The sequence below is a fragment of the Tamandua tetradactyla genome, chromosome Y, assembly GCF_023851605.1.
Source record: "Tamandua tetradactyla isolate mTamTet1 chromosome Y, mTamTet1.pri, whole genome shotgun sequence".
Classification (NCBI taxonomy): Eukaryota; Metazoa; Chordata; class Mammalia; order Pilosa; family Myrmecophagidae; genus Tamandua; species Tamandua tetradactyla.
In genome coordinates, this window is record NC_135354.1 from 10,695,518 (window position 1) to 10,703,929 (window position 8,412).

Here is an 8,412-nt window from a genome sequence, read left to right on the forward strand (position 1 = left end):
GAATGGTGTTAAGGAAGTAAGTGTTGTAAAGCAAGTATTACTTTGATGTAAGAAACTCCTTTATTTTTATTAAACTTTGTGGAATTGGGAGATCATTTCAATTTTCAAAGACACTTAAAACACATAAATCCAAATGCATGCCGTCCTTCAACATGGACTCTTAAGTTTTCCAAAGCTGCCAGAATACAATATACCTTAAAGGGAATGGCTTTTTAAAATGGGACTTTATTAAATTGCAAGTTTATTGTTCTAAGGCCATAGAAATGTCCAAACTAAGGCATCCAGATAAAGATACCTTAACTCCAAAGAAAGGATCAATGAAGTTCAGGGTTTTTCTCTAAGCTGGGAAAGCACATGCTAGCTTTCTTTCTTCATTCCCTAAAGCCTCCCCTGGGGCATTTTCCTTCTTTCTCTCCAAAGGTCTCTGGCTGTGTGGGCTCTGTCAGTTCTTTTGGCTTTTTCCAAAATGGTTTCCTCTTAAAGGGCTCCAGTAAGCAATCCTACCTTGGATTGGTGGAGTCACATCCACGGAAACCATCTAATCAAAAGTTATCACCCACAATTGGGTGGGCCACATCTCTATGAAAACAATCAAAATGCTCCCACCCAGCAATATTGAATGAGGATTAAAGAGCATGGCTTTTCTAGGGTGCATGGTAGTTTCAAACAGGCATAAACCCCTTGTGATGTGCCCAGGTTTTTCATTTTTGCTGCCACTGATACACATTTCATGAACTCAGTTGATCACTGCCTCCTCTACCTTATGAACAAGTCCAACTCATTGGCTCTTTTTGTCTATTGAAGTGCCTTAGCTATAAACACTGGGAAATGAATGCTAGCCTTGCATTTTTAGAGAAATTTTTTTTCATAGAACATGACTCTTACTAGTAAAAACTTCAAATAGAACTCATCCAAATCAGAGCAATTTGTTTCAATGTTAGAGTTAAACTGGCAGCCTTTTGAATCAGTGAAGCATTGTATATCTGTAAACTGAACGTAAAGACAATTTGACAGATGTAAAATTCATAAAAGAAATGTATACTACTTTAGTATTTAGTAAAGAGTAATTATCTACTCTTTAAGCATTTCATGTTTAGTTTAATAATCAATTCTAATATTGAGAAAAAGGCAGTGACCTGTGACAGTGACTATATATAAGCACAAAATAACTATGAATGCAAAGTATTTTATCAATAATATTGAAGCCCCATTATTACATTGAACTATAATATCAATATGCTCTTTACCTCAACATTATACATTTAAGATTAGGGCTAACAAATGTACCTCTTGTAAATTCATTTTCCCTGATGCACAGTGTTCTATTATTTCTTAAACCATAATTTATTTAATCGTTATTAATTAGTGTTTTCCAACATTTCTTCTATGTTATATCATACAGATTGATTTTTCTTTCTTAATATCCAGTTTGACAACCACTGAATTTTAATGACTTTAGTCAATCTACATTTATTATTCTACTAATACAGTTGGATTTATTTGTCATTTCTTGTTATTTATATTTGTCTTGGATTTTTTCCAAATATTCTCTGTATCACCTTTATTGCCTTCATTCCGATGAACTAATTGTAACATTCTATTTATTCACCTAAAATTTAAAATATATACTTGTTTTATCTTTTTTTGTAGTTATCTAAAACACGTAATCTATGTTAAATACTAAAGTACAAGAATTTTAGATCACGTTAAATCTAATGAACCTCCGAATTTACTTTTTAGTGTTCCTTGATATTTACATTTTATTTACTGCTCCTCTATTATTGAACTCTTATATTGTCTCCATTTATTCTAATTTACCAACCTGTTCACTTATAGTTAAGCTCCCTATTTCTTCTAGCTTCTCAGACCTCCAGGTATCATATTCCAATTCTCTAAACATAAGCTTTAGAAGCATCTTTAATGCACAACTATTGATAGTAAAATTCTCTATTTTTGCATATGAATGTTTTATCTTATACTCATTTTTCATTAAATTCTTGTTTAAAAATGTAAAGTTTTCATGAAAGCTAAAGTAAATAAATGATCAGTTATACTCTTCAGCTAGATTTCCATTCTTTTTCTTGCTATAATTTTTTCTTATTTCTGCATACACAAAACAGATCAAGATGTTCCTCATATACCTCCTGTGAACAAAGTAATTCTCCTTTGTGGCCATATTATTCCATGACCATATTATCACACCAAAGGATTTAATTTTAATAAAATAGCACTAATTTTCCACACTATTCAAATTATCTCTGCTTATCCCAACAATGTCCTTTGTATCTGTTTTGTTTTCTTTTTTCTCCCCAGATTTATGCTCCTATCAAGGATTATTATTTGAATTCAGTTGTAGCATCTTTCTAGATTTTAAAATCTTAACTGTTAAAGTGTCCAACCCAGTTGACTTGTAGAGTTCCCCGTCATCTAGTTTGTTTGTTTTTTTCAGTTTATGTCCTTATAACTAGATTCGCTATATACAGTTTTTGGCATTAAGATAACATAAGTGATGCTGCTACCCTCTCTTGTACACTTTATTTCTGAGGATGTAAAATTCAAAGCCGTGATCATTTACTCAGAGCATTCTGAGGATTTTACTCTGCTCTCTTCCTGTTTTTATTGTAACTCCTGAGAAATCTACTTTTCAGTAGATTGTTGTTCAGTTCTGCTAATCATTGTTTCTGTTAACTTTTTCTCAGGATGATTTATTTCTTAGAATTTTTTTTAGCTTCTTTGAACAACCTGATCAGTATTAATAGCTTGATCTGCAGGAATCCTGAGGAATATGGATTGTTGTATATTCCTGCACAAGATCTTACTTTGCTTCAGCCAGAGAGCCAAAGGTGCTCATACTCAGAGCAATATTTCTCTTTAACATTCAGCTTGTTGAAATCTATTTAAATTCTAAAGCAATGTGAATTCAGGGTGGTAGTTAAAAATTCTCAGTGGGATTTTTCTGTTTGTGTGGGTCAAACAGAAGCTGTTTTCCTTCAGTGAACGTTTTTGAAGCCCTTCATTAAGGAGACTGTAACTCCTCAATGGTCCACACTGGATTTGGGTCCATTTGCATAAACAAGACAGAGGTTATCACTCCCCATTTAGTTATTTAAGGTAGAGGTCTGAGCTTCTTTTAATGATAAAGCCACTGGTGCAGCCCTAGAACCATCTCATAATCACTGCAATGGTTTAAGGGTCCCTTATCAAATTCAGTTGATAACCATTTTCCTTTCTTGTTTGTAAGCTTGGTATATTCTTACAATTATCTTCTTATATTTTATGCAGCATTTTCAGTGATTTGAGTACTCCAGTTTTTCACACTATCTTTTACACTATGCAACCTGATGTGGGAAGCTGAAGAGATTTGCAAAAATAATTCCATTCACTTTGAATTCACTCTTGTTTTGGATTACACTGCATGGAAAAAAGAATTGCTACTATTGACATACAGTCAAGAATATGGACTTCAGATTCTGAAAACAATTACCAAGGAAAATTTCTAAACTTCTTTGGATAAAAGTATTATGGCCTGCAGTAAGTATTCTGCATCCAAAGTCCTTTGGAATGAGACAATATTCAGTTTGATGTTAAATTTCTGGTAAAATTTAACCTTAATATTTTCTTGAAATAATACAAATAAATCGGTCTTATTATCTTAAAGTCACCCCCACATACAGTTGCCACTTGACATTTGGGATGGTTAGGTTGAGAAACCTTTAAATCCTTAATTTCTTCAATGTCAATATTCACAAATATTACAACAACTCATCACCATGAGGAGAGAACAAAAATGGTATTGAGAATACAAATAATGCTTTCTTTTTTATTTATTTATTTTTCTAGACAGTGCACTTTAAATCATACAAAAAACTCACTGGACTCAGTTCTTACATAACAATATTACAAATTATTTTGTCTGAAGACTCAAAGTAACTCATGAATAATTAGAATAGCTGCAATGAGAACTGATTAAAACAGGAATAGCTGCTGTAATAAGTAAACACCCAATTCTCAATTTCTTATTACCGTGCAAGTTCTCAGTCACATAAAATCCAGATGAGGAGGGGGGTTGTAGCTAAGAAGCCTCAGCTTCACACTGTTCTTCAGGAACACAACCTGAAGGAGATAGCCATAAGCTATCTTGCAAAACTTTGATGAAGCAAAATGATAGCTTCTTCATTTAGGAATTCCAAATTCAACAAATAAAAACATATGATGCCCTGTGGAATTCAACTTTGAGATAAACAGCAAAACAAACAAAAAAAAACAGACAAATTAGTATATACCATGCAATATTTAGGTCAAATACTACAAAGTTGTTTGCTGATTATCGGAAATTCAAATTTAACTGCTGTCCCATATTTTACCTGATAACACTAACACATGACATCTAAAGTTATCCTGAACATTGATATGTCAATATTCAGCCAATAGACCAGGAAGAAAAGTTTTGCACCTGATTCCAAGGGGGTGGGTTGAGTTGAGGGTGGAGGGGTTCAGGGCTCGAAGTAGCATGCATAACTATCACCATGCTCCATTGAGCAGAACTTGGACCCATGACCATGTATTACTGCATGTATAGGCTAGCTCTGCCCAGATGAAGAGGCAAATGCATTGACAAGCAACAAGTCAATCTCTACTATATGAAGAATCCATGATACACTGCTCTGTCTGAGTGGTGTAAGCAATACTGAGTAGTGTTTTAGATCAAAGACCCTAGAGCCAGTGTTTGAGGGCTGGGAGCATATGAAAAATATTATGGGTAAATTAATGTCAGTGGCACACCTAATCAGTTACACAAATAGCATGAAGTAACAGTAGAAAATCAGGCATTATTTATGATTTCAAATAAGTTGTCACTTTGAATTAATTAAATTTTTGCAAGATGATTCTTCCCATAGCAAACCATGTTACAAATAAAAGAAAACAATGTAATGGGAAACACAGACCTATAATTCAGAAATCTTCCCATATTATAAAATTTGATATTTATATTTATACATATTTGGATTGTCTGGCTTGTGAAAAGTGTCACCTACATTGGAGGCGCAAGCTATGTATAGTAGTAAAAAAGACAACATGCAGCCTTGAAATAGGTGTGGACCATGAAAACACCTTAGAAAAAACTCTTCTCTGACAAGTGCTACTACTTTCAAGAGCATGGACCCACATTATGTAATAAATGGTGGTGGAAAGTTGCAGGTTGTTGAAAAGGCACATGACTATAGCTGGACGTCCCTTTATGCAATTATGGGTATCTGCTTAATATAGTAGAAGATGTGTTAGTCTATGATTCTTAGAACCATGCACACTAGAAGTCAGTCTTCCATGAAAATCTTCAATTTGTAAAAACAATTCATGACTCAAAGATAACTGCTTATCTGGTGAATCCTACCCAAGAAAATAGAAAAAATATTTTGAAAGTAATAAGTACTGTTGTGAGTGTTTGCCATGCATATATAAGTTTAAAGAGTGATGTGAAACCAAAGAATCTCTCATTTCAAAAGCCATAATGACCTCCTTTTCTTTCTCGGGACTTCCTATCTTTTGGTAGTCATGATACAAGGAAGCATCATTCAAGTGACAGGATTCTTTCTTCTGGGATTTGGTGCCTCAACACATGTTTCTCCATGTCCTCTTTATTGTACTTCTACTGATCTATGTGACCTGCATGATGGGTAATATTGGAATAATACTACTCATCAAGACAGATTCCAGATTTCAGACAGCCATGTACTTTTTCCTAGAACATTTGGCTTTAATTGACATCTGCTATACCTCTGCTATCAAACTGTTGCAAAACCTCATATAAGAAAATAAATCAATATCATTCATGGGATGTGTGGTGCAATTGTGTGTTTTTGTAACATTTACCACCAGTGACTGTTACCTCCTTGCTGCTATGGCAGTGGACTGGTATGTAGCCACCTGTAAGCCACTCCACTATCCTAGAGTCATGTCCCAAAGACTTTGCATCCAACTGGCAGCCAGTTCCTATGTGGTGGGCTCGATAAATTCCTCTGTGCACACAAGCTTTACATTTTCACTGTCCTTGCAAGTCCCATGCCATCAATCACTTTTATTGTGATGGTCTCCCAATTCTTGCCCCTTCATGTTCCAACACTGATATCAACATTCTGCTACTTGTTGTCTCTGTGGGATTTAACTTGACATTCACTGTATCTTTTATCATCTTCTCCTATATCTACATCTTGGCTGTCATCTTTAAGATGTCTTCTACTGCAGGGAGGAAAGGTCTTCCCCACATGTGCCTCCCATCTGACAGCAGTCACCATTTTCTATGAAACCCTCTTTTAAATGTACTTACAGCCACGTTCTAATAATTTCCAGGACAACATTAAGGTTACCTCCATATTTTATGATATTGTAATTCCCATATTGAACCCCTGATCTATAGCTTGAGAAATAAGGAAATAAAAGGAGCATGAAAAGTGATAGGAAAGCTATTCCTCTAGACTGGACCCAAATTATTAAAATTCAGCAAATCAAAGCATCCAATAGAAAAGAATTAATGCAATTAAATGTTTCTGAAATTGAGAACATACTCTCATCTTAGATCAGTGATGTGTCTCTCAAAAGACAAGAATTTGGAATGTGGGAAACACAGTAAAGATCTTCCAGAACTAATTTTTCCTGAAATATAGTTGAGAAATTTGTCTTTGCAACCTATGGAAAAAGGTCTTATCAAGATTAACTAAAATATTAAGAACCATGTATGAAATTTAAAAATATTTAACTTTTCAAATATATTTCTAATATACACCTTAACTCTACAAACCTCCTTATTAATATATTATCAATGCTAAAATTGAAGTTTATTATTTTCCATTTACTTCAGCAAGTTCCCAATATTTTCTACAATGAGGCTACTCAGAAATCTGTTCTAATTATTGCTCCAATATGAATGTAAAATAAATTTATTACTTTTAATAGCATCTTGTGCTCTAGATTATCCTCTCTACCCAATATTTCCATGTTAGTGACATTTCCTAATGCTTAAAAATATTTCTAGACTTTAAAAAAGACTTGAGGGCCAAGACAGCAGCTTAAAAATATGCACATTTTAGTTCATCCTCCATGACAACTACTAAATAACCAGAAACAGTACAGAACAGCTCCTGGAGCCAGGTCAGTGACTGGACACACAGCATATCCCTGTCTGGACCAGCTGGACAAGCTGCAAGCCTCCCCAGAACCATGAGTTTCCCAAGCTGTGGTGGCCAGTGCCTGCTGCCCTTCCCCCACAGGCTGCTTTCCAGAGGGGAAAGGAAAGGAAATTCACCAGCACCAGGAACTGAGCACAATTAAACACCTATTGTGGTATTAATTAACAAATTCTAACTACTAAAAATAGGTGCCCAGCCCAAGCGAATCTGGTCAAGGTGGAGGTCGGTCATTGGGCTAATGGAAAAAGAGGAAAGGGGAGAAAATGGAGGTTTTTGTGGCTGTCTTTCTATGGAGACTTGGACGTCTCTAGATTTAGTGGATGGACTTCTTGTACAGAAACTTCCCCAGGCAGAGGCAGAAACGGACTGCTTTCAGGGCTATCTCCCAACTTTGCTTTCCCCAGTGGAGGGGTGGAGCCCAATTCAGGTGGAATCCCTCCCTCAAGGAATTCAGAACCCAGGGTTTGGCAATTTGAAGCCATTAAAACCAGCCTACAAACTCTCCTCTGTCTCCACCATGCCTCCATCATGGAGAGTCCTCCAAAGTTAAAGGTGTCACAACATCTTTTGCTGGTGGGACCCACAGGAAGACAAGCACCACAGGCTGGGCACAAAAAGAAAAACAGAGCCCAGAGACTTCACAGGAAAGGCTTTTAATCTGCTGGGTCTCACCCTCAAGGAAAACTGATGCAGGTGACTCCTTTCCCATGATAGGAGGCCAGTTTAGTATGGGAAAACCTGGCTGGAGTCTATAGTACCCACGTAGACCCTCCAAAGGGTGGGGAGGGAAAAAGCACCATACAAGCAGGACAATAAACAAGAAAATGAGAACTGAAAAAGTATCCTCTGTTAAACAAAACCTAAGTTAGAGGTCCAGGAAAAGCTGAACTGAATGTCAAAGAACAGATAGACAACAAATTCATCTAGCAAGAAAACCCTAGGTAAGAGAAGTGAAAGCAATCTCCAGAATAAACTAATTAAATTAATTAGTTTAGGTGATTAAATATCTAGACACCAGCAAAAATAACAAATCCCACCAGGAAAATTGAAGATATGGTCCAAAGGAACAAACCAATAGTTCAAATGAGATAAAAGAGCTGAAACAATTAATTCAGGATATATGAACAGACATGGAAAACCTCATCAAAAACCAAATCAATAAATTGAGGAAGCATGTGAAGAAGGCAAGGAATGAACAAAAAGAAGAAATGGAATGTCTGAAAAAACA

The 8,412-nt window shown here is 35.5% G+C and overlaps 1 pseudogene; it reads left to right on the forward strand.

The window, feature by feature from the left end:
• The first annotated feature begins 5,553 nt into the window (after positions 1-5,553).
• Positions 5,554-6,446, forward strand: LOC143672509 (olfactory receptor 5AK3-like; annotated as a pseudogene).
• Positions 6,447-8,412: the final 1,966 nt, after the last annotated feature.